Source organism: Microtus ochrogaster, chromosome 17 (assembly GCF_000317375.1).
Source record: "Microtus ochrogaster isolate Prairie Vole_2 chromosome 17, MicOch1.0, whole genome shotgun sequence".
Lineage (NCBI taxonomy): Eukaryota > Metazoa > Chordata > Mammalia > Rodentia > Cricetidae > Microtus > Microtus ochrogaster.
In genome coordinates, this window is record NC_022019.1 from 15,836,769 (window position 1) to 15,859,294 (window position 22,526).

The 22,526-nt window shown below is 47.4% G+C and overlaps 1 protein-coding gene and 1 pseudogene across 1 annotated transcript in view; one reads left to right on the forward strand and one right to left on the reverse strand.

Annotated features, from left to right (window-relative positions):
- Positions 1-14,250, reverse strand: part of LOC101993626 — a 51,356-nt pseudogene extending 37,106 nt beyond the window's left edge.
- The window catches only part of Pebp4 (phosphatidylethanolamine binding protein 4), a 223,706-nt gene that overhangs the window by 67,512 nt on the left and 133,668 nt on the right, over positions 1-22,526 (forward strand). The gene's annotated exons all lie outside the window — the stretch shown is intronic.

Below are 22,526 nucleotides of genomic sequence, written 5' to 3' on the forward strand. Positions count from 1 at the left end.
TGGAATCCCAAAGAAGTGAACTCCAATGCCAGTGAAGACTTGGACATGCTAGCAAGGAGAGAGCAAGCAAAGAACAAAACTTCCTTCCCCCCGTGTCCTTTATATAGGACAGAAGAAGGCACGGCCCAGATTAAAGGTGGATCTTCCCACCAGATTAAGCAAAAATTCCTCACAGGTGAGCCCCTCCATTTGGGGCTTTTAGCTAATTCCAGGCATAGTCAAGTTAACAACAACCAAAAGGAGACATCACAGGATCCCAGCAGCCCAGCTGAAAGATAGATTTGTCTGAGGAGGAAAGAAATTCTTCCCCACTTTTCTTCCTTCTTATTGTTTACTTTGAGGGTTGTTTGGTACATAGCCCAAGCACAATAAACATACATCATCTAGAAGGTAGCCCTGCTTGAAACTGGAGTCTAGACAGGAAATGGTACCAGTCTTCTCCTGGAGTGGGGACCGTCCGAAGAATAGAGGAGTGAGCTGGGTACGAATGGTTCTGGGTAGTTCATTCATTCAGTTCTTCGACAGCCGCTGGATGCTGTTCATATAACCATGACATCACGGGCTGATAATGCAGGAAGTCCTAAGACATGCCCTCTGCCCAATAGGAGGCTTGCAAGGATGGCCAGAAAGGTGTGTGGAGGGGCAAGAAGGGCTGAACCTGATAATGAAAGAAGCAGGTATGAATAGGTGACATCCAAACGGAACCTCAAAGACCCAGGAGAGCCCGTTTAGAAAGGCCAGAGAGAGCAGGCAGGTGGAGGAAAGAGAGAAAGCAAAGGCAAGGTCTAGGGAGGCAGGATAGATTCCGAAGCATAGCCCCAAACTGCTGGTTTTCAGAACAGTGTGAACGGCAGTTCTGGCAAACAAACAGGATGGATGGGCTGGGCCAGATCTCAAGAGCCTTGGGTGATGAGATCGGAGGCCTGGAGCCCTGTAAGTCCCAGCCTCTGCCCTCATAGATGATGGAGCAGGGTCCTGAGCATTTTATATTGACAGAAAGTGGGCCAGAGAGATAGCTCAGTAGCTAAAGTGCTTGCTGCAAGTGCCAGGGCTTGAGTCTGCACCTTCAGAAGCCGTGGACAGCTGAATGTCTCCGTGTAGCGACTGTAGTCCCATCATATTCCTCCAGAAGGTGGAGAGGGGGACAAGAGAATCCCCAGAGGCCTGAGGGCCAGCCAGCCTGCTGTGGATGTCAGACTTTTTCTCAAACAAGTGAGAAGTGAAGACCAATACCTGAGTCTATCCTCTGACCTCCACACACACACGCCATGACATGAACCATGTACACAAGCGTGTGCCCGTAAATGGGAAATGGCAACATTTGTAAACAATGTCCTCCTTTATTACCAAAACTGAACCTGATAACTGGGTGTGGCCATGCTTGCCTGCAATCCCAGCGCTCAGGAGACTTGTCACAAGTTCAAGGTCAGCTTTGAGACAAACAAAAGGCAACAACAAAAAGTTGGGTCCTACGGAAGATCATTGCCACAAGGCTCCAGAGAGAAGATGGGGAGTTTGATTCCATGCCTGCTCATGGGAATGTCTCTCGTTTGGCACATGAAACCTCATGAATCTCAGCGGAGGAAAGGCTGCTTGAGGCTGACTCCAAGGGATCAGCCGTCTTTTCGCTAATGAGGCTGGGTCCCAAGGCCATGGAAGGAGTTTGGAAATTTAACGGCCCGAATGGGGAGGCAGGCAGCCAGTCACCAACCCCACCGTTTATAAAGCGCGAAGGTAGATGGACCACTAGCCCCTGGATCCGAGTTTTTACAGCCCCGAGGAACAGCTGGAAATGACTTGCCTGTCTGAAAAAAAAAATAATAAATTCCACATTATCATTTCAAAGCCCCCTCACACAAATACTAAAGAATCAGGAAAGCGGGTACCTCATGTTGCTCCCAGAATCTAAGAAATGGTATCTTTCAGTTATCGGATTTTATTTCTTTGCAGAATTACGTTTTATACATATTTATTCATGCAGAACAGAAGCACAGAGTTATTGAGGCTGCCATGGGAGCGGAAGGAAAAGCTGTTATACATAAGAATGCATCGCATTTACGTCCTCACACTTGCAACAATTGAACTATATGCAACTGCTTTTTTTTTTAATAATAATAAAATACCTCTCTGGTTTGCATTTAATTTGCTGGGGTTTTTTTTTCTCTTTTTTTCTTACACCTGAATTTTCATACGCCAGTAGAAAATTTGAAAGGGCTGAGGGATCCAGATCCTTGAAGATACAGGGTCGGGGGCTGGCAGGAGGCTTTGCTGCGGAGGGGATGGGAATCCACAGCTAGTTTAGAAATCTTTCTTTCTTTTCTTAAACAGGCACAGTTAGCTGAACTGCAAGCATTCATCATCTGATTTAATAACTCATTCTTCCTGTGTGGAGAGCCAGCGTATTACAGTGCGGGTCTTGCTTTTCAGGTTTTTGAGTGTCAATGATAAATTCCCATCTTCTAATAAAATACATTTTCATAGTAATTGAAATAATAATTTCCCAGGTACTTAAAAAGAGACTTTTGCCCTCTTTCCCTTTGCGCTCTCCTGACCTTATTATTTATTTTTATTGCTGAAATTCTCTGCACTCCCAGGCTGTACTGAGCTGGCATCCGGGCTCCATCGGCCTGCACAGCCCATCCCTGCTCACGGCCACAGGATGGCTCCAAGCACACAGCTGGCTGAAGGGAGACAGGGAGCAAGACCTGCAATTCCTTGCTGAGTTTGGCTTTTTACCTTTGTTTCTTTAGAGTTGAGTGGATAGGGGTTGTGACCAGACACTTGGGGAGGAGAGAAAGCCACAGAGGAACACTGAGGGGTGGGAGCCTGCAAATCCTGAAGTCACGTACCAGGCAAGCCCTATGTCTCCCCCTACACCCCAAAACACCTCGAGGTCAAGATCTGGGGCAGACCTTTTCCACGTCACATGCCTTCCTCAGGTTGCAAGTACCGCCATCCCCGGGAGCGAACACGTGTAGCATCAGGGACTGCATTCATTTCCCACACATAAAACCGAGGCAGGAGTGATGTGGGCCTTGACAGTACAAAGAGCAGCGTGTCTAATCAGCTTCCATGAGCAGGGTTGCTTTAAATGCTGTCTTAGTGAACTTGACATGAACTGAGAAAATGTAAAGCTGTCTCCTCAGACATCCGTTCCCTCATGGCTGACAGCGAGGAGGAAGAAAAGAATGTCACTGAAGACTGATGGTTTTAAGGTGAACAACGGAAGTGCAGCCAGCTTTGGGGGTGGGGGGACATGGCTGGCTATTTCTCGGTGTGCCCTCACCAGGAACAAGGGATGCTGGGGAGAACTTGCTTAGTTTAGGCTGCTGTTCAATTTTAGCTACAGCAATGTGCCCATTTCTGTGTCTGATTTTTTTCCCTAATCTATGAACAAACCTGGGGTTTAGAAACAACCTTGGGCAGGAAATCAAAGAAGTCACAGAGGAAATGGCCAGAAAAAACTCACGACTTCAAAGGCAAATGCCTTCATGTGTTTCCTGTGGCTGAAACAAAATGTCCAAGACTGTGTAGTTCATAAAGAAAAGAGGTTTACTTAGCTCACAGCTCTGGAGGTTCGAGGGCATGGCACCAACTTCTGCTTAGTTCTGATGAAGGTGTTGTGATGATGGCCTCACAATGTCAAGCTGGCGCAAGTTGGAGTCACATGGGAAAATGAGATGTCAGAAAATGGAGAAGGGCCAGGTTTGCATGAATGTATATGTGTGTGTATGAGAGAGAGAGAGAGAGAGAGAGAGAGAGAGAGAGAATGAAAGTGCGTGTGTGTGTGTGTGCGTATGGGTGTGAATGCGCATGTGTATGAATGTGTGTATGCATGTGTGTGTGCATATGAGTGTGAGTATGCATGTATCGACTGCATGTGTGTGAGTGTATGTGTGTATGAATGTGCATGTGTGTATGTGGGCATATGAGTGTGAATGTGCATGTGTATAAATGTGTATGTACATATGTGTATGTGTGTGTGCATATGAGTGTGAGTATGTATGTATATGGCTGAATGTGTGTATGAATGTGCATGTGTGTGATCATGTCTGTGCACGTGCATGAATGGCTTGTGTATGTGGGTATGTGAATGTGAGTATGTGTGTGCATGAGCGTGAGTATGCATGTATATGACTGCATGTGTGTGTGAGTGTGCATGAGTATGAATGTGCATGTGTGTATGTATGTGTGTGTGAGCATGTGTGTGCATGTGTATGTGTGTTTGTGTATTGGAGGTGGGTATGTGGTTGTCAGTACAGCCTTCAGGTGTTGGTTTTCACCTTCTCTCGTTAGAGACAGTCTGTCCCTGACTGTCTAACCAGGCTGGCTGACCCGAGCCTCTGGTCATTGATTCCTGCCTATACTTATTGAAAATACTTAAGCGGTTTTTTTTTTTGTGTGTGTGTGTGTGACCTCTGGGGATCCAAACTCAGGCTATCAAGCAAAAGGCCCAGAAAGCATTTTTCACCCACTGAACCACCTCCTCAGCCCGAGCCTTGCTCTTTTTGCTAACAGCCCACTCTCAAGGGAGCAACTCATAGGCTAGCATTAATCGCTTCTGAGGGCAACATCCCCAGTGACCTCCCCACCTCCCACTAAGCCCCATTACCTCTCCATCACCACACTGAAAACACAGCCTCCAGCACACAAGCCCTTGGGGGACAGACCACAGATGAACCACAGCATGTAGTAATGGAAATCGTAATTTTTTTCCTTCCTCATTTTCTCAAGCACTTAAAAAAAAAAGACTCTAGTTTCCCTTTCTCCTTCTTCATCCATGTCACAGGTATGTTCTTGGAGGTACATTTTCATGCATGTAGAGGGTTGGGTGTTCATCCATGCTAGGCAAGTGCTCTTCCCGTGAAGAACAACCCCATCAGGACAGGACCACTGTCTTTTGGCCTAGTTCACCCGTTGTATGGCTTGGCGAGGTGTCCAGACATTGAATTTTATTTTACTTATTTACTTTTAATTTTTTCAGTGTATTGTGTTATGTTATGTGTATGGATGTGTTACCTGCATGTATTTCTGAGTACCTCAGAGGCCAGAAGAGGGTATCAGATAGACCGAGACTGGAGTTACAGAGAGTTGGGAACTGCCACGTGAATGCTGGGAATCAAACATGGTTCCTCAGCAAGAGCAGCCAACACTCTTAACACTGAGCCATCTCCTCAGCTGCCAGACACTGGATTTTGGTTATCCTTTTGCCTGACAGCTTCCTGACATATTCTACTATGTCCACATCTATGCTGCCTTGGGCAAGTAGCTTGATTTTGTACTTTTATGGTAAGACCATTGTATGGACTAAATAAGATCATATGTGTAGCTCTTTTAGCACAATCCAAATCTCTAAGGTCACAGTGAGTTTATATTCATTCACTGACTCATTCATTCATTCATTCATTCATTCATTCTTGTCTTTATTGCACATTTTAAATTATGACAGATAATGAGGGTGACAAACTGTGATGTGAAATGTCCTCAGGACAGAACTGCTGGGAGAGAGAAAAAGCAAGGACTGGCTTGATCTTTCCTTCTAGGCAGAGGCCAGACTCCAGGCGCTGCTTCCTGGTACCGTCCTTAGCAGCTATTCCTGCCTCTCTGTTTCTCTCCACCCCACCCCGGGACATGGCAATATTTCAGTGGCTTCAAGGATCCAGCTTTGCATGGCTAGAGCTGGGAGTTAGGGGCAGCATTGAGAAGTCTGTCTTGCTGTTCTCCAATTGAACAGAAAAGGCCCCTGCAGAGTCTTCTCGGATCCGGAGACTTTTGAGATGAAGACTGTTCCAGAACAAAGCCAATCCCTGACAGAGGCCCACGGGCTTCTTTAGATAGGAAAGAGGTTGCTATTCAAAGCCTAAAAATTTAAAATCCATGGCTAAGCTGCCCTTATTGGAGTAAATAACGCCAGGCTCATGCAAGCAACCCTAATTAAATGTGGGGTGGGGGCTTAAAAGACAAACTTGAAATAGGAAAGAAACCTCTTGGGGAAGAGGGAGGGGCATGACAGAAGGGGAGGGGCAAAGGAGGAGATAAACATAAATCATATATATATGGTCTTAAGCTCAACTTAAGACCATACATAAACCCTGCTTTAAGAACAGCTTTAGAATTACAGCAAAATGAAGTACAAACTGCAGGAAGTTCTCATAAAACACCCCCAACCTTGCCCATCCCTCAATCCCACCACACGCAGCTCTCAAAATCTCCCACAAGACTATGGGTGTTAGATTCAGTAAGCCTGCAGAAAAATCACTCTTGCCCAAAGTCTGTCATTTCAGTCCTGGTAGTACACGTCTGTGGATGGGTACTAATGCCCAATTACATTCATCCATCACCGTAGCAACACAGAAAGAACTCCCATGGCCATAAACATCCTCCTATCCATCCTTCCCCTGCCCCTTAAGCCCCAGCCAACCATTGATTTTTTTTTTAAGGTTCCCACAATTTCATCTTTCCCAGAATGCCACAGAGTTGGAATCAGACAGTATGCAGCCTCTTCACATAGTAATAACGCATTGCAAGTTCCTCCAGGTCACGTTGTGGCTTCATCAATCATTTATTTTAAGCGATAGAAACATCCTCAAATGAGTATACCGTGTTTACCCATTCACCTACATCTTGGCTGTTTGTGAGTCTTAGCAATTTTGAATACATGTAAGTAGACAAAAGATTTCACCTCCCTCAAGTAAATATCAAGGAGCACAATTGCTGACTGTATAGTAAGAGGGTGTTTTGTTACATTAGAGACTGCCAAACTGTCTCTCAGAGCACCTCTAACAGTTTTGTGTCCCCACTGTCCATGGATAGCATCCCTGTTGCTCCATTGCTTCACTGACTTTGGATGTTGTTAGTGTTCTGGATCTGGACCATTCTAACGGGTGTAATGGCTTTAGTTTGCAATGCTCTGAGGACATACAATGTTGAACATCATTCCACGTGTTTGTTTAGTGCCTGCACGTAACAGTACCCCCCTTATCCATGGCAAATACATCCCCAAGCCCCCTCTGGATGCCTGAAACCACAGATGGTAGCAAAGCCTATGACTGTAATACCTGTTCCACCTTCTCTAAGAATTTATCAGGCGCTGTGACTTTAACTTTTACAGTCTGAGGTGCCGCGATGAAACTGTCTTGAGTTTTGTTTGCTTCTCCACGATCTCATGGATAGTTCATTCATCCTTACGTATGTCTTTTTTTTTTTTTAGGTTTTATTTTTTTTATTTTTTTTAATTTATTTATTTATTGAGGATTTCTGCCTCCTCCCCGCCACCACCTCCCATTTCCCTCCCCCTCCCCCGATCAAGTCCCTCTCCCTCATCAGCTTGAAGAGCCATCAGGGTTCCCTGACCTCAGGGGGCACGATTCCCTTCCTGAGGTCAAAAACTTTTACCTTTTCACTTAAATGGTATTCTACGGATTCTCTCTGGCATACACTAGTTGTTGGCATTGCTATCCTCATGCTCTGGGACCATGCTGAAGCAAACCGAAAGTGACTTGCACACAAGTACTTTAATCCTGATACAGAAGGTATCCCATGCTGGCTACCAAGCGACCACTGGGCAGGTAGTACGCACAGAATATATCCATGGGATAAAAGAACGATCCTTACCCCAGCAGGACGGACTAGAGGGCACTGGAGTTCAGCAACCTTACTCAGAATAGCATCTAATTTAAAACTTGTGAATTGCTTAGTTCCGGGATTTTCCAGGTGATATTTGTAAACTGTGGTTGATTTGGGATTACTGAAACTTTAGCAGTCAAAACTGCAGATTTGGGGGAGGGGCAAGTGATGCTTTTCTTCTTGTGTAAGAGATTTCTTCCCTTTCTTCTGGAGATAGAATGTGAACCCAGGGCATCTAAGCATGCATTCTGCTGCTAAGTTATGCTTCCCATCTCTGGCCCATGTCTTTGTGTTGTGCTTTTTTTTTTAAAAAAAAAAAATTATGCCCCCATTCTTTGTCAATCCCATCTTTTCCAATCTGTCTCCTCCCTCATGACTCCATCTGGTTATGTCCAGTGGGCCCGTTGGTTGAAATGAGAAGTCAGGATAGTTGTACAGGACACTGATTTGTGGGGCATGTGTACAGGGCATGTGCGTGAGTGGCCACCAAACTACAAACTGAAAGGTTTATCCACCCCTTAAACACCCCTTTAGAAAAGGCACCAGTTCCTGAGGCTGGAGAGATGGCTCAGTAGTTAAGAGCATTGCCTGCTCTTCCAAAGGTCCTAAGTTCAATTCTCAGCAACCACATGGTGGTTCACAACCATCTGTAATGATGTCTGGTGCCCTCTTCTGGCCTGCAGATATACACACAGACAGAATATTGTATACATTAAATATATATATATATATATATATATATATATATATATATATATATATTTTAAAAAGGCACCAATTCCTGCAGACATGTCCCTGCAGGGGGGAAAAAAACCAGTAAAAGTTCCTAACTTTGCCAAGCACACATTCTAGTAGGGGCACATATATTATGGGATACAGGTTTAAAATAGATGTAAGAATATTGATATCTATGATATCAAGATCTGAGATTTACATGCGAATACAGCAAGAAAATTAAGAGAGGATGCTTGCAAAGCTCCAGGAACTTGATCTGACCAGGGCAGCAAGAGAATGAAGAACAGACAGACACATGGACACAGAACAGCTGGGGCCAGGTGGCTGGGCTCCACCATGGAGGAGTCTCAGCACCCTGGAAACTCAGCCTGTTTATTATGTGCAGTTGAACAGATAGGTGGGGTTGTTGCTTACAGATGAGCAAGGAGGTGGTGTTATTATAGATAAGGAGACAGGTTTGACTGATCTTGGCAGGGGCAGTTTCTGCAGGGGAGCAGTCTTCAGGCCATAAACACCCAGCAGGAGAAAGCTATGGTGGACATTTTCCACACATGCTATCAAGACCTGCACACAAACCAGAGAAAGTCTCACCCTGAGGGGAAGGTTTACCATTCCCATGGGTCTGAGGCTGAAGAGTCTGTGATGGTTTGAATGAGAATAGCCCCCACAGGCTCATTTATTCGAATGCTTAGCCCCCAGGTGATAAACTATTTGAAAAGGATTAGGAGGTGTGGCCTCGTTGTAGGTGTGTTGCTGGGGCTGGACTTTGAGGCCCAGCCTCTCTCTCTCTCTCTCTCTCTCTCTCTCTCTCTCTCTCTCTCTCTCTCTCTCTCTCTTCTCCCCTTTCTCTCTGTACCTGCTGCCCATGGATCAGGATATAAATCTCTCAACTACTGCTCCAGTGTCTCTCCGTGATGATCACAGACATGTAAAACCCTGTAAGCAAGCCCACAATTAAACACTTATAACAGTTTCCCTGGTCATGGTGTCTCTTCATAGCAATAGAGGGGTGACTAAGACAGGGCCCTTGGCATGGCTGTTCCTACATCGACAGCACACATTCCCTCAGGACTTCATTCAGAGCTTCCCCCAAGGAGATTTTCTCTATCTAAATATGGTGGCAGGGTGGGTTTCATCAAGAAAGAGGCATGGAATGTAAGCAAACGAGGCTACAGGACAACCAGAGGATGGAGAAATTAGAGGGATGTACCAGGAGAATGGCTGATGTGCATGTGATCTTGAGGAAGCCGATGTGATTAAGGTATGTGGAAGAAGTCAGGTAGCATGAAGAAGAGTTCTGCTCCTGTAAGCTCTCGGTCCTTGCATATCTATGGCTTTTGCTTGGAGAGTAATGGGGTTTCACGGGGAGAGATGGGAGCAGAGAGGTGATGTGATTCCACTTTGACAACAGTTCTCCGGCTCCCATGTTGAAGGCTGGCCCAGGCTGAAACAGGGAGGCCAAGGCTGCAAACCGGAAGGAAGGGAGGGAAGAAGGAAACAGCATCAGTTACATGCAATTGGCTTCCCCTTGTGCTCAGTGGGGTCACTGCAGGGTTAGATGTGCACTGAGAAAGAGAAGGCTCGTACATGACCCCAAGGTGTTCAGTCTGACCCCTGGAAGGATGGCGACCTAAGCTAGGGAGGAGCATGGGGAGGAGCATCTAGGCCCTGCATAGATGAGGAGCTCCCCTCTCCTCTCACTGATAGGCAGCTTCCTTGAGCTATCAGGCAGGCTTGGAGTCCAGGGTCGTCTGCATACCTTGGTTGGGTGTTTTGAAGGATCAAAAGAAAAATATCCTGTTCCTCCCGCCCCCACGTCTGCAGGGACTTCCAGGGGAGGTGTAGAGACTTCAGGAGAACCAACTCATAACACAGCCTCGCCCAGCAGAGAGCAGCTCCTCCCAGACTCGCTTGAGGTTTGAGGCAGTGAAGAAATCCAAGCTGCCAAAAACCACACTCAAGAGGATTAGATAGAGGATCTCCCCACCCCACCCTGACTCCAACCACAACTGCTCCCTGCTAAAAAGACAGAGAAGGGGGGAAGTCCTGAAGCATTTCCTTTCCTTGGCCAATGGCAAGGAAATAGACACTTGGAGATTTTAGATAATCACAAGCATAGTGCACTTGCCTCTTCATCTCCAAGGCAGGCAGGTAAAGGAAGAGGGAGATGGTTAAGGGGGAGAGGGTACTCTCAACCTACATCTTGGGCCAATCTAATGAATCTCAGCCCATTGGCCAGCCAGTACTGGCCTGGGCCCTGCTGTCTAGTATCTTCTGTGAGTTCAACTAGGTAGCTGTGTAAAGAGAAGCCATCTATGACGGTGGCTTTGCTACATATGAGCCCAGTATTGGACAAATTCCTCACTTCAGTAGCCCAGGCTCCTGGTCTAACATACCAGCTGTGTCCTCACCCTGGAATACATCCAACTGCCCAAGCGAGAGTTTTCACATTCCGCGTCCCCGACTCTCTCGCTAAGTGGCAGATGGTGAATTTCATGCAATGACGTGAGCAAAGGCCCCTCTATTTCCAGCCTGGAGCTCAGAATCTTCAGAGGAGCTGCTAGGCTGCTTCCCTTGCGCTCCAAGCTGCGTCTCTGGGGTGGGAGTGGGAGGAGTCAGAGAAGCTTCTTGGGGCTGGACCAGGATGGGGGAAACACAATGAATTGATTGACCTTCCTCCCAGGTTCCTAGGCAGGGAAAGGGGAACCGGGCAGTCGGACAAGCCCGGGGTAAGGGTAAGGGACAGGACCTGCCGTCCACCACCTGGAAATCTAGTGCTTTAATAAGACGGCGCTGATATTAGACCCCGTGTGCTGAGGGGACCTCAGAGAGACAGGCGGAATGGCCAAGTGGGGGTTATTGATGGAATGTCTCTGCAGGCGCTACTCAGAGAGAGATTAAAACTGAGTTATAAAATAGGGCCAGATTAATGAAAATACGTCCAAAACAGCCCGTTCCATCTGCCTTGATTTCCACCCAGCACTGGGCACCTTCTGACCCAAACATGCTGACTGCGGCATCTAATGTCCTACGCCCAGCTTTCTCACCTCTGAAGACAGAGGAAAGATTTATCACATAATAACCTTCAAGAATTGCAGCCCACTTCCAGACCCAAGGGACTTCTAAGCAGGGCAGGTTGCAGGGCAATAGGAGGGGTTTGAAATCTGCCACCAGGGGCTTCCCTAGGAATGGGACTGGGGCCTTGGTCTGTCCTCTCTCCTCAACCCATTATTTGGACATATATAGTCTCCTAGTTTCCCCCCCCCTTCCCATTTATTATGTGTATTTTAATTGAGAGCAGACTAGGGGGCTTACTTCAGGCTACATAGTTAAACACAAAAGAAGCCCACTGTCATGGTGGCTCCCTGTGGGTGAGTTCTGGAGTCTGGCTGTATATAAATTTGCGATCCAGAGACCTGAACAGTGACTGCAACTGTTTTTGTGTTTAGAATATGTAATTGTCATCAAGCTTTGATGTGTAATTTTGTTTTCTCCTGGTGCAGTTCCTGCACTCAGGGATACCCATCCTAGCATCTCCCTGGGACATAAACAGCCAACCCCAGGGCCCTGTAATATCCCCAAAGGATAATGCCTAGAGCAGGGAGGGAACCCAAGATTTGCTGTTAGAAGTGCTTATTTGTCCCACTGATTGGTGAGACAGGACTAGTAATTACGAGTGTGCTGACGTCCCCTTCCTTTGGTTGCCAAACGGGTACAAGCAGGACATCGTGGCCCTGCTCGGGAAGCCTTACTTTGCAAGTGAAGCTTTAGTTGAACAATTTCAGGGGACTTGGGGCAGGTACCATCTAGGTGACAGGACACCATGATGGCTGAGGGTCCCTGGAAGCCCTGTTCACCTGGATGCCTCTGTGGCCCCTGCCTACAGACTCTCTGTGCCCAGGATCTTATAGTAGGGGTGACAGACTGGTCCGGCCACCCGAAGACTACACTCCTAGTGAGTGTGGGGTTTTCAGGGCACCTTCCCAGTTGCCCTTCTTGTCCCCCAGGGTGTGTCCTTCACCCATTTGGTGGGTGAGTTGAGTCGCCTCTCTTGCCATCCCGGTTTGCCCCTCAGCCTGGACTCGGGCTGTGGCTGTCTGTTCCCACGGGCAGCATCCCGGGCTTCTCCCAGCATCGTGCCGGGGGTAAATCCCCTCCTAGTGGCAGCGGTGGCAGGCGGTGGGGGGGAGGAGAGCGTGCGAGGAGGGTTGCCGGGAGCACCGGCCACGCACAGAAGCATCCTTTCTTTTAGTTTCTCCTGGAGGCTCCTTCCTCTCCTCTGCTCAGTGGTGGTGCTGGGGCACTCTCCAACCAGGTCTGGGGACAGTACACACACACCCCCACACAGAGGGGGCAGGTATGTGTGGACAGTCAAGGATCCTTGGTCCCTACAATCAGACCGGGGGCGATTGCCATCCTAGCCGCTTGCATCTCTTGCCTGGCTACCCTAAACGAGTTGCTTTGTCATTTTACAAAAACACCTTCCACCCTCCCCACCCCGCCCCCTAGGATGCTTCAGAAATGGCTTTGAGTCAGGCCTGAGTCACCAGAGAATGTACCCCCCCCCCTCGCCTTCTCCCGAGGTTTTGCCCAGCTGCAGCCAGCTCTCCACCCAGAGTTCCACAGCCCAGCAGACTCCTGCCTGGCTCCCTAGCCCCGAAAGATGGGCCACCTCAACCCCTTCACCACCTCCCAGGGTCAGTCCTGGCCTGTTATCCCTGGTACTGTGAAGACAGTGTCTAAATCCTTTGGTCCTGTCTCTTTCTCTGTCCCTTGCCACCTGCCTCTCACCTTCCCAAAGGGAAGCCCTGTGTCAGGAGTCAGCGCAGGAGCCCAGGGCTCTGGGGAGGACAGACACTATCCCCTGGAAGTTCGCCATTAGCTCACCAGAGTGCGTTGCTCGGCATGGACTCGGGCCAGACACCTCTACCCCTGACTACCTTTCCTTCACCCTTCCACCCTTTCCCAGCTCTGTGTTAGAAGGTGCCACGCTGCTCTATTTTTAGTCCCAGCAAGCTGCCTGCTCCGAGCAGCCTCCATCTGCAGCGTGCAGAGCCCTTCACAAATGCTAATGAGTGGGAGCTTCCTCTGAGTGAGGGAGCCCATACCTCACCCTCCTCAGTGGTGTTCTACGAGGGGAAACTGAGGCACGGGGTTAGGGTTCGGAGAGGGGATCAGCTACCCACCCAGAAAACCTTAAGCTGCCCTCTGCCTTTAGGTCCTGAGTTAAGTTCAGAGGGTGCGCAATGCCACTCCCAGACCAACAAACGTCCCAGGACAGGTGAGCCTAGACACTGATCATCCAGCCTGGCCCGCTGCTACAGTGTTACTGGGAGTGGGGAAAGGGGACAGGCGGGCGGTTGGTGATGTTCAGGGCCTGCTTATAATCCCATTGAGCTTCCGGGAGGAAATGACAGTCCAGACTGTGGTTGAAAGCGAGAGTTAAGTAAAGGGCAGAACGTGTGATGTCAGTCCTTCTACAGAAACACCGGGCAGAGAAAGTCCAGGGTTGCTGCTAGTGAAAATGTGCTGTGCGGGGAGAAAGGAGGCAAAGACTTCAGTCAGGGTGGGCTGGCATGGGCCAGCCGAAGGGGGGTCTCGAAACCGTGCTGGTGGCTGGAAGGAGCGTAGAGGCGGTAGGTTAGGAAGCTCTTGCAGTCATGTGGGCAGGTGGTGATAAATGTCTTGGAGAGGAGCCCCTGATGGTCACTTAGCAGAGATCCCGGTGGCAGCACCTACTCTCTCCTGTGGCTCCTTATCAGACAGGCGTTTCCCCAGGACCACGGTCAGGCCCTCCTCACACAGGTGGAAGAACTGCCTCCTGCCCCGCTTTGAGCGGGATGCCTGGTGTTCCAGGGAGGTAGGTGCCCCGCCTTCTGACTCTGCCATGGCAACCAGAGGCCAGGCATACCTTCTGAATGCTTGTTGATCCGATGAACATAAAGGGATAGTAAACCCTCCCTGCCCTGGGAGTAGAGGGGTGCAGGATGGCAGGGTGCAGGATGGCAGGGTGCAGGATGGCAGGATGCCATATCACAAGCTTGGAAAGGAAGCAAGCAGGGTTCCCTGCTGGGCCTTCATGGCCCTGCCTGTGGATCTGGGGATGCACCTGCAGGGAACCTCCTTACTAGTTTCAGGGAACCAACTTCTAAACCCCAAATTCAGAGCTGTTAACTTTGAGTGTGCTGTATATATTCTGACTGGGGAAGGCCATACAGACAACAGACTTGGGTCTGCCCTACTCCTTTCACTTTCTGAGTAAGGCTGCAGCAGGCTCAGGTTCGGTCCCCAACCCCACAGAGTTGGGTCACCTCAAGCCTTTCCACCACTAGCAGAACATTTGACATCATAAACTTATAAAGAAAACAAAGTTGCTTTTGGTTACTTATTTCAGAGATTCTAGCCCAACACCAGACGTGGGACCCATAGCTGTGGGTCTCTGGTGAACCTGCTGGAGGGCAAGTGCAAGCCGGGAGCTTGCAGAGGAGCAAAGCACTCACCACACGCAGGAAGCAAATGAGAAAGAGCAAGGGATGGAGTGTATAATCTGCTTTGAAGCCCCCAGTCTCTAATGACATTTTGGTCAGCCACACCCCCTATAGGTTCCACCCGCATCCCACTCAGCAGTAACCCCCCAGGAGCCCAAGCCTTCAACGCACAAACCAATGGGAGCATCATTGTACAGCATTTCAGTCTAACACCATCTCACCTGCTCCCAAACCTTCACTGCTGGCCCGTGTATCATCTGGGCATCAGCCAGGGAAGCCCTGGCTCCCAGGGTTGTGGGACTGGCAAGTCCCCGGTCCATGGAGTAGGCTGTGAGGAAGATCAGGCAGGCAGCTCACTGGAGTGACCTGACCTCAGCTGGTAGGTAGCCCTTCCTCCAGGAAATGCCTCGTGATGGAATGGAGCCCACCTGGTCATTGGATATGAATCACATCTACAGAATACCTTCACAGCCACGCCAGCATCAAAGCTTGCTGGTTTCTTTTTTCCTAGTGAAAACAAAAGTGTGTTTAGAATAAGACAGCTGTGTCGTTTGGATAGCCCTGGTTTTATTGGCCACTTGCTACTTTGGCAGCATCATAATGAGGAGCTGGTGGGTTGTGGACCGATCTCTCTCCATCAGGCAAGATGGGGCTGAAAATTGCATTCTGTAGCCTGCCCATGCTGACTCATCAAACTGACCACCGTTGTTCCTTCTCACAGCTCAGTGCCACGGGGAAACACAAAAAACTCTGTCTTGTTCCCTTTCTACAACGTTTTACATGATATTCCATGGGTTGTGGAAGAAAGTCTAGGGGCTGTCAAGATGGCAAAGGGTAAAAGTGCTGGCTGCCATGATTGACAATCTCAGTTCCGTCTCCAGGACATACACGGTGGAAAGAGAAAACTAATTCTGACTTCCTCCCATGTGCCACACACACAGAGAGATATGCACGCGTATACACACACATGCACACACAAATAAATAAAGTAGATGTCATCATTTTAAAAAGTCATAAAGTTTGCCTGTCCGGATCTTCATGCTGGTTCTATACTTTCCTTGGAGATGTGGGCTCAGGTGTGTTTAACCTTCATGCCTCGGCTTCACTGCTTGTAAGATAGGTGTGATATAAATGTTTATTTGATCTGTGACAAACACCCATCTCTCGAGTTTATCAGGAGGACTCGGTGGGTTTATGGAAAGTACCGAGAGAGCCCGGCCATGGCGTATCATGGCCATTCATGTGACCTATTTCAGGAAAAACTGAGTCTCAAACTCTCCCTATGCACACAGTGACGTTAGTGGCTGTGAGGTGAACACTCCACCGTGGCCACAGGAACCCAAGCCTGTGCCCTGGCCTTGTGTCGAGGTCAGCGCTGGCAATGAGTGGGCACTGACTTCCCTCTCATCCTGTCAACTGGTGAACGGCTTGAGAAGCCAGGAAGCCCTGCATTACCCAAGGATGCGGTTCTAATTCCAGTTAAGCAGTGTTTATTTGTGTCCGCTGGGTCCAATACATTGTGCTGGTCAGAGATCCTGATGGAAAGTGTGGCGTAGGTCCTAAAAATGCTGGCAGGTAGAACAGCTACCGTGGAAAGGACCACGTAGATGTCAGAGTCATAGGCGTGTCACCAACATGGGCAGCCAGGCTGTAGTGGAATCCCTCAAGTATGCTGGGCCTGGACAGACCACGAGGGAGCGGCTGGCTTTTCAACCCCATGTTCCACTGCCACAAGACGCTGAACAGGGGCTCCAAACACCTGTGTGACCCCTACAGAGAAGGAGCTTGAGGACAGCTTCCTGGGGAACCACAGATTTTAAGCTCTGAAGATAGTCTCAGATGTGGCAAGATCAAAGAAACCCATGAGAGGATGTGGTTTATCCACACAAGGGAAGAGGACCCGGCCTTGAAAGAGATGGGAGTTCTGAGGACATTCGTCTGACTGAGACAGGCCCACCACAGAAAACACAAACACTGTATTATTGTTCTTATTTGAAGTTCTCAGAATAGTCAGATTCCTAGAGAGAAAGGAGAATCGTGGTTGCCAGGGCTTGAGGGGAGGGGAGAACGGGAAATTTTTTAAAATGAGTGCAGTTTTCGTTTGCATTTGCAGCGTGAAGAATCCTGGAGATTGATTATGTATCGGTGTGAATACACTTAACAGTAGGAAATTGTGCTTTTGCCACACACACACATGTATATACATGATACCCATATATAGGCATATATGAGATATACAAATATACACATAGACCATACATACATACACATGCTGTGCTGGCTAGTTTTATGTCAATTTGACATAAGCTAGACTTGTGTCAAGGAGGGAACCCAATTGAGAAAATGCCTCCATAAGATCCAGCTGTAAGGCATTTTTAAATTGAGTGACTGATATGGGAGGGTCCAGTCCATTGTGGGTGATGCCACCCTAGGTGGGTGGTCCTACAGTCTGTAAGAAAGCAGGCTGAGCAAGCCATAAAGAGCAAGCCAGTCAGCAGCACCCCTCCATGGCCTCTGCATCAGCTCCTGCCTCGAGATTCCCCCCGCCCTGTTTGAGTTCATGGCCCGATTGGAAGTGTAAGCCAAATTAACCCTTTGCTGCCTGAGTTGCTTTTGGTCATGGTATTTCATCACAGCAATAGTAACCCTAAACCCATGTATATTTATGATATGTATTATGTAAGTATTCTAAGCATATATTTGTGGTGACAGAGACAGTGAACAGCTGCAGTGATGGCTCAGTAGGCAAAGCACTTGTAACCCAAGTGTGACTACCCAAGTTCAGTCTCCAGCACACACACAAAAAGCCAGGCATGGTGGTGCACACTTGTAATCCCAACACTGGGAAGCAGAGATAGGCAGATCTCTGGGGCTTGATGGCCAACCAATGTGGACGAATCAGTGAATCAAATCAGAGGTCCCAGTGACAGACCCTAAGAAGGTGAGGTTGACAGCTTCTAAGAAACCATCAACTTCTAAGTACTGGGGGTATGTAATCTCATACACACTCAAACATGTAATCACATCAAAACACATAATTAATTAATTAAAATGACAAATTATATGTTATATGCTATTATAGCTTGGCTCTGAAATGTGTGATAATGGCTCCTGTATTTGAATGTTTTGTCCAGCTGAAGAAATTTTGTTTGGTTTGGTTGTTTGAGACAGTTTTCCTTCGTAACTGCCGTGGTTGTTCTGGAACTCACTTTGTAGACCAGGCTGGCCTCAAACTCACTGAGATCTGCCTGCCTCTGGGATTAAAGGTGTGCGCCACCAACACCTAGTGACTGGTGGCATTGTTTAGAGAGGTTCTGAAATTTTTAGGATGTAGGGGCTGGGCCGAGGAGGTGAGTCATTAAGAGGCAGGCCTTTGTGGGCATGGCCCAGCACTGGTTCCAGGCTAGCTCTAGCTCTCTCTGCTTCCTGGTCCCTCAAGATGTGAATAAGCCATGCCACAGTTTCCTGAAAATCAGAGCCACCCCAGATGCTGTGCCTCCTCCACTTTCAATGTGTCATATACACTGAAATCATACGGCAAGACAAACTTCTCCTCCTAGACCTTTTTCCTGATAATTTTGTCACATCAAGGAAAAAAATCATTTAAACATGTATATTAGAACATCTTAAAAGTAAAAATAAGATAAGGATGGGAGGTAAAGTGGAGAGGCAAGACAGTGCAAGTGAAAGGGTGCTTGATGGACAGAGCTTCAACTTAACGAGCAAGACAGGAGATGGGACCACAAAGAGGCAAAACAGATCTTGAATGCCATGTCAAAGAGTATGGAGTTTAAAGTTTTACTTTCAGTTTGGTGTGTTACTGAGGACTTTCAGTGTTCTCTTCAACTTTGACTGCTGTAGAGCAAATATGTTGTGCTATTGTCTCGGTTCTACCCCTGGTTTAATCAGTTTTGACCTAACTGATACCCCGGAGTGTTCTAGCCCTAGTAACTGATGGGGATAAATGAGATTTGCCTGATTCACCTGACTTTTTTTTTTCAACTGGACATCCTCAAGTCACCCCAGTGCTGTGATCTCAACACAAGGCCTGTCCCTAAATCTGCCTTAGTTCCTTGGACTTCTCATCTTTGGCGTTCTATAGGTGCAAGCTCCCAGAGAAGTCTGATGGCTGCGTGATGAAGTTCCTTGGCACATGGGTGCCACCTAGTCTCGGTTTGTTTCCTGGGCCCTTGCTTTGCCTAAAGCCAGCTGAAGACCTGCCCATTGACAGCAAGGAGGATTTGCCTTAAGAATTTATGAATCCAGTTATATTTTATTATCCTTAGTGTTTGGGTGTACTGGGCACACCCATGCAAGGTTGGCTTCTAGATAAAACTGGGAGCCAGATGGCCACAAGACAGGCCTCTCCGTGGAGCTCCATCATGTGTTTAGCACAAAAATTTTAGGCTTCTGTTCTCTTCAACAGAATGTTTTTTTTTCCTCCTGTAATGAGTGTGTCATTCCTTTCTGACTTTCTAGGGATATTGAGATGATGAATGAAGTAGAAACAGGACATATTTGAACTGTGAATAATAAGATGAGATAATAATAATAATACACATACTCAACATTGACAGTATTGTGGATGTCCCAGCATGAAATGAGAGAGAGAGAGAAAGAGAGAGAGAGAGAGAGAGAGAGAGAGAGAGAGAATATGAATGAATGAATTCTGGCCTGTCCTGTGGTTCAGTCGGTAAAGCATCTGCCTTGCAAGTGTAAGGACATGAGTTCAATCCCCTAGAACTGCATAAACTAAAAATAAAAAAAAACACCAGCAAACCAGGTATGGGGGCCTGTTTGTGTGTTATCCCAGCATCAGGGAGGCAGAGACTGCTGGATCTCTGGGGATTGGCCAGCCTAGCCTAGTCTACTTGGTGAGTTTCAGGTCAATGAAAGAGCCTTTCTCCAATAATAAGATGGGTGTCTTAGTTAGGGGTTCTATGGCTGAGAAGAAACACCTCGAACAAAAGCAACTTGGGCAGGAAAAGTTTGTTTGACTTTCACTTCTACATGTGTTCATCATCTAAGGCAATCAGGGCAGGAACTCTAGCAGAGCAGGAACCTGGAGGCAGGAGCTGACGCAGAGGCTGTGGAGGGATGCTGTTTATTGGCTTGCTCCCTGTTATCTGATCAACCTGCTTTCTTATAGAGCCCAGGACCACCAGCCCAGGCTTGGCCACTCCACAATGGACTTGGCCTTGCCCTATCAATCACTGATTAAGAAAATAACTTACTGCCTGATCTTACGGAAGCATTTTCTCAACTGAGGTTACCTCTTCTCGTAGAACTCTAGCTTGTGTCATGTTGACATAAAACTAGCCAGCACAGTAGATAAGGCCTGAGAAATAACATGTGAGATTGACCTCTAGCCTCTATACATATACACATATGTACATGCACCCCCACACAGAAACATGCACACACACACACACACACACACACACACACACACACACACTCCTTTCTTTTTTCTTTGTTTGCCTCTCCCCAACCTCCACCCTTTTGAGATAGGATCTTATGATGCAGAGACTGGTCTTAAACTCACAGAGATTCACTTGTCTCTGCTGCAGGTGCTGGGGTTAGATTTATGAAGATCCCCTGCGTCACCTGTTAGGAAGATTCTTGCATTGAGATTGACTGGACGATGAACAGTCCCTGAAGTGGTCTTTCATTAAAGACAGCCAGTTCCCCTCTTCTCTTTGGCAACATTGCTCAAAACAACTGAATTATGGCTTTCCTGCCTGAGAGTCAAGAGGAAAAGATGCCAACCTCACCTATTCCTTGTCCCTTTCAGCAGCCCTCATTGAGCCTTTGATCAGTTGAGTCTATGGGCACAACTCCAGTTCTCTACCCTTCACTCTGGGGTGTAGAAAGGACCCCATCCTCAGTCACAATAGCAGTAAGAAAAAACATCTTCAAGTCCCCTCAAAGAATTCTACCATATGATCTCCATGTTGTGCAGAAGGTGGAAGAGATGGTTGGCATGACAACAAAGAGTTTGCTCCATTTGTGGTTCATTAAAAATAGCCTACTACCCTCTACCCTGTGAGACATCTGTAAGTCACCCCATGGCTACTGCCATGTCCGGCAGTTGTCACCAGAAGCTCTTCTCTTGCATCTTATCCATCATTTCTCGTTCATCTCCACAGCTCACAGACGCCAGGTTGCCCAAGTTGTCTTAAATGCATACCCTTGAATTTCTGATGAGCCTTCAGTACCTTGGCTCAGGAGACTGGGGATGTAGCTCAGTCAGTAGAGCGCTTGGCTAACATGCATGAAGGCCTTAAGTATGCTCCCAAACACTGCATAAAGTAGGCATGTAATCCACTTGGGTGGTCAAGGCTAGGGGATTAGAAGTTCAGTCTTCTTTAACTATATAGTGAAATGGAGGCCAGCCTGGGCTCTGTGAGATCCTGTCTCAAAAGAGAGGGGAAGGAAGGAAAGAATTTGGCTCTGGCCGTGTGTGTTCCTCAAGATTGGAAAAAGAGGCAGGTGTGAGACCCATGCTGTGTGGAGGCTTTCTCTTCAAGTTGTGCATTGTTTCTGAATCCCTTAAGGTATTAAACTAAAGTAAGTGTGTGTGTGTGTGTGTGTGTGTGTGTGCGCGCGCCACTTTAAAGAGGAACTTAAACGTTGACTATAAAAATTGGACTAACTAGATATTTTTAATTGTTTATTTATTTTATGTGTATGGATATCTTGCCTGCATATATATCTGTATACCATGCACATGTTTGGTGTCCACAAATGCCACATGAGGGAGTCAGACTCCCTGAGATTGGAATGACAGGCTGTTGTCAAACACCACGAGGCTGCTGAGAACTGAATCCGGGTCCTCTGGAAGAGCGGCCGGTGCTCTTAACCACTGAGCCATCTGTCCCAGAGCCCAACTAGATATCTTTAAGGATACAAGAGAGAAAATGAAGCGCTCCTGCTTTCACACCAGCGACTAGCAGAAATGCTGGGGTACACATTCTTCCTTGGTGAACTCTCCTACAGCTCTCATTGTTGCCACGCTGTCGGGCACTCGCCTCTCGTTTTCAGTGACTGACTAGTGTCCCCAGTCAGTGGCAACTCCACCAGCACACTCTGACAGTCCCCCTTTCTCGGGCATGGCGTTGCTCCCACGGCATTTTCCCCTTCATTTCAAAAATAGTTGGAATCCAGGAGAACTTAGAATCTGATTCTTTGACTACATTTTTAAATTTTTTAGGTAAGATACCAGAAGAAGAATTACTGAGTCAAAGGGTATTGCCTCTTTTTTTTTTTCATTGTTAAACTGGCTTTGAGGATTTAAACCCATTTCTTTAAACCCATTTCTTCACACCTCACCAATACTGTAGAATTTACTAAAATAATTACTAATGCGATAGGTTAAACATTGTATCTCTCCCACTGATTGCGCATTAGGCTGCTTTACTTTCTCCGCTATTTGGTCATTTGTACTTGGTTTCTGTTTTTTTCTAGTAAATTGTTCATATTAACACCCCATGTCATATGTGCTGAAAATGTCTCCTTAATCTGCTGCTTGATTTGCTTCATTGTAATTTTTTTAATGTGGACAGATTATATACATTTCTAAAAAAGGTTTACTTATTATGTATACTATTCTGCCTGCATGTATGACCTTATTCCCAAAGAGGGCACCAGATCTCATTACAGATGGTTGTCAGCCAC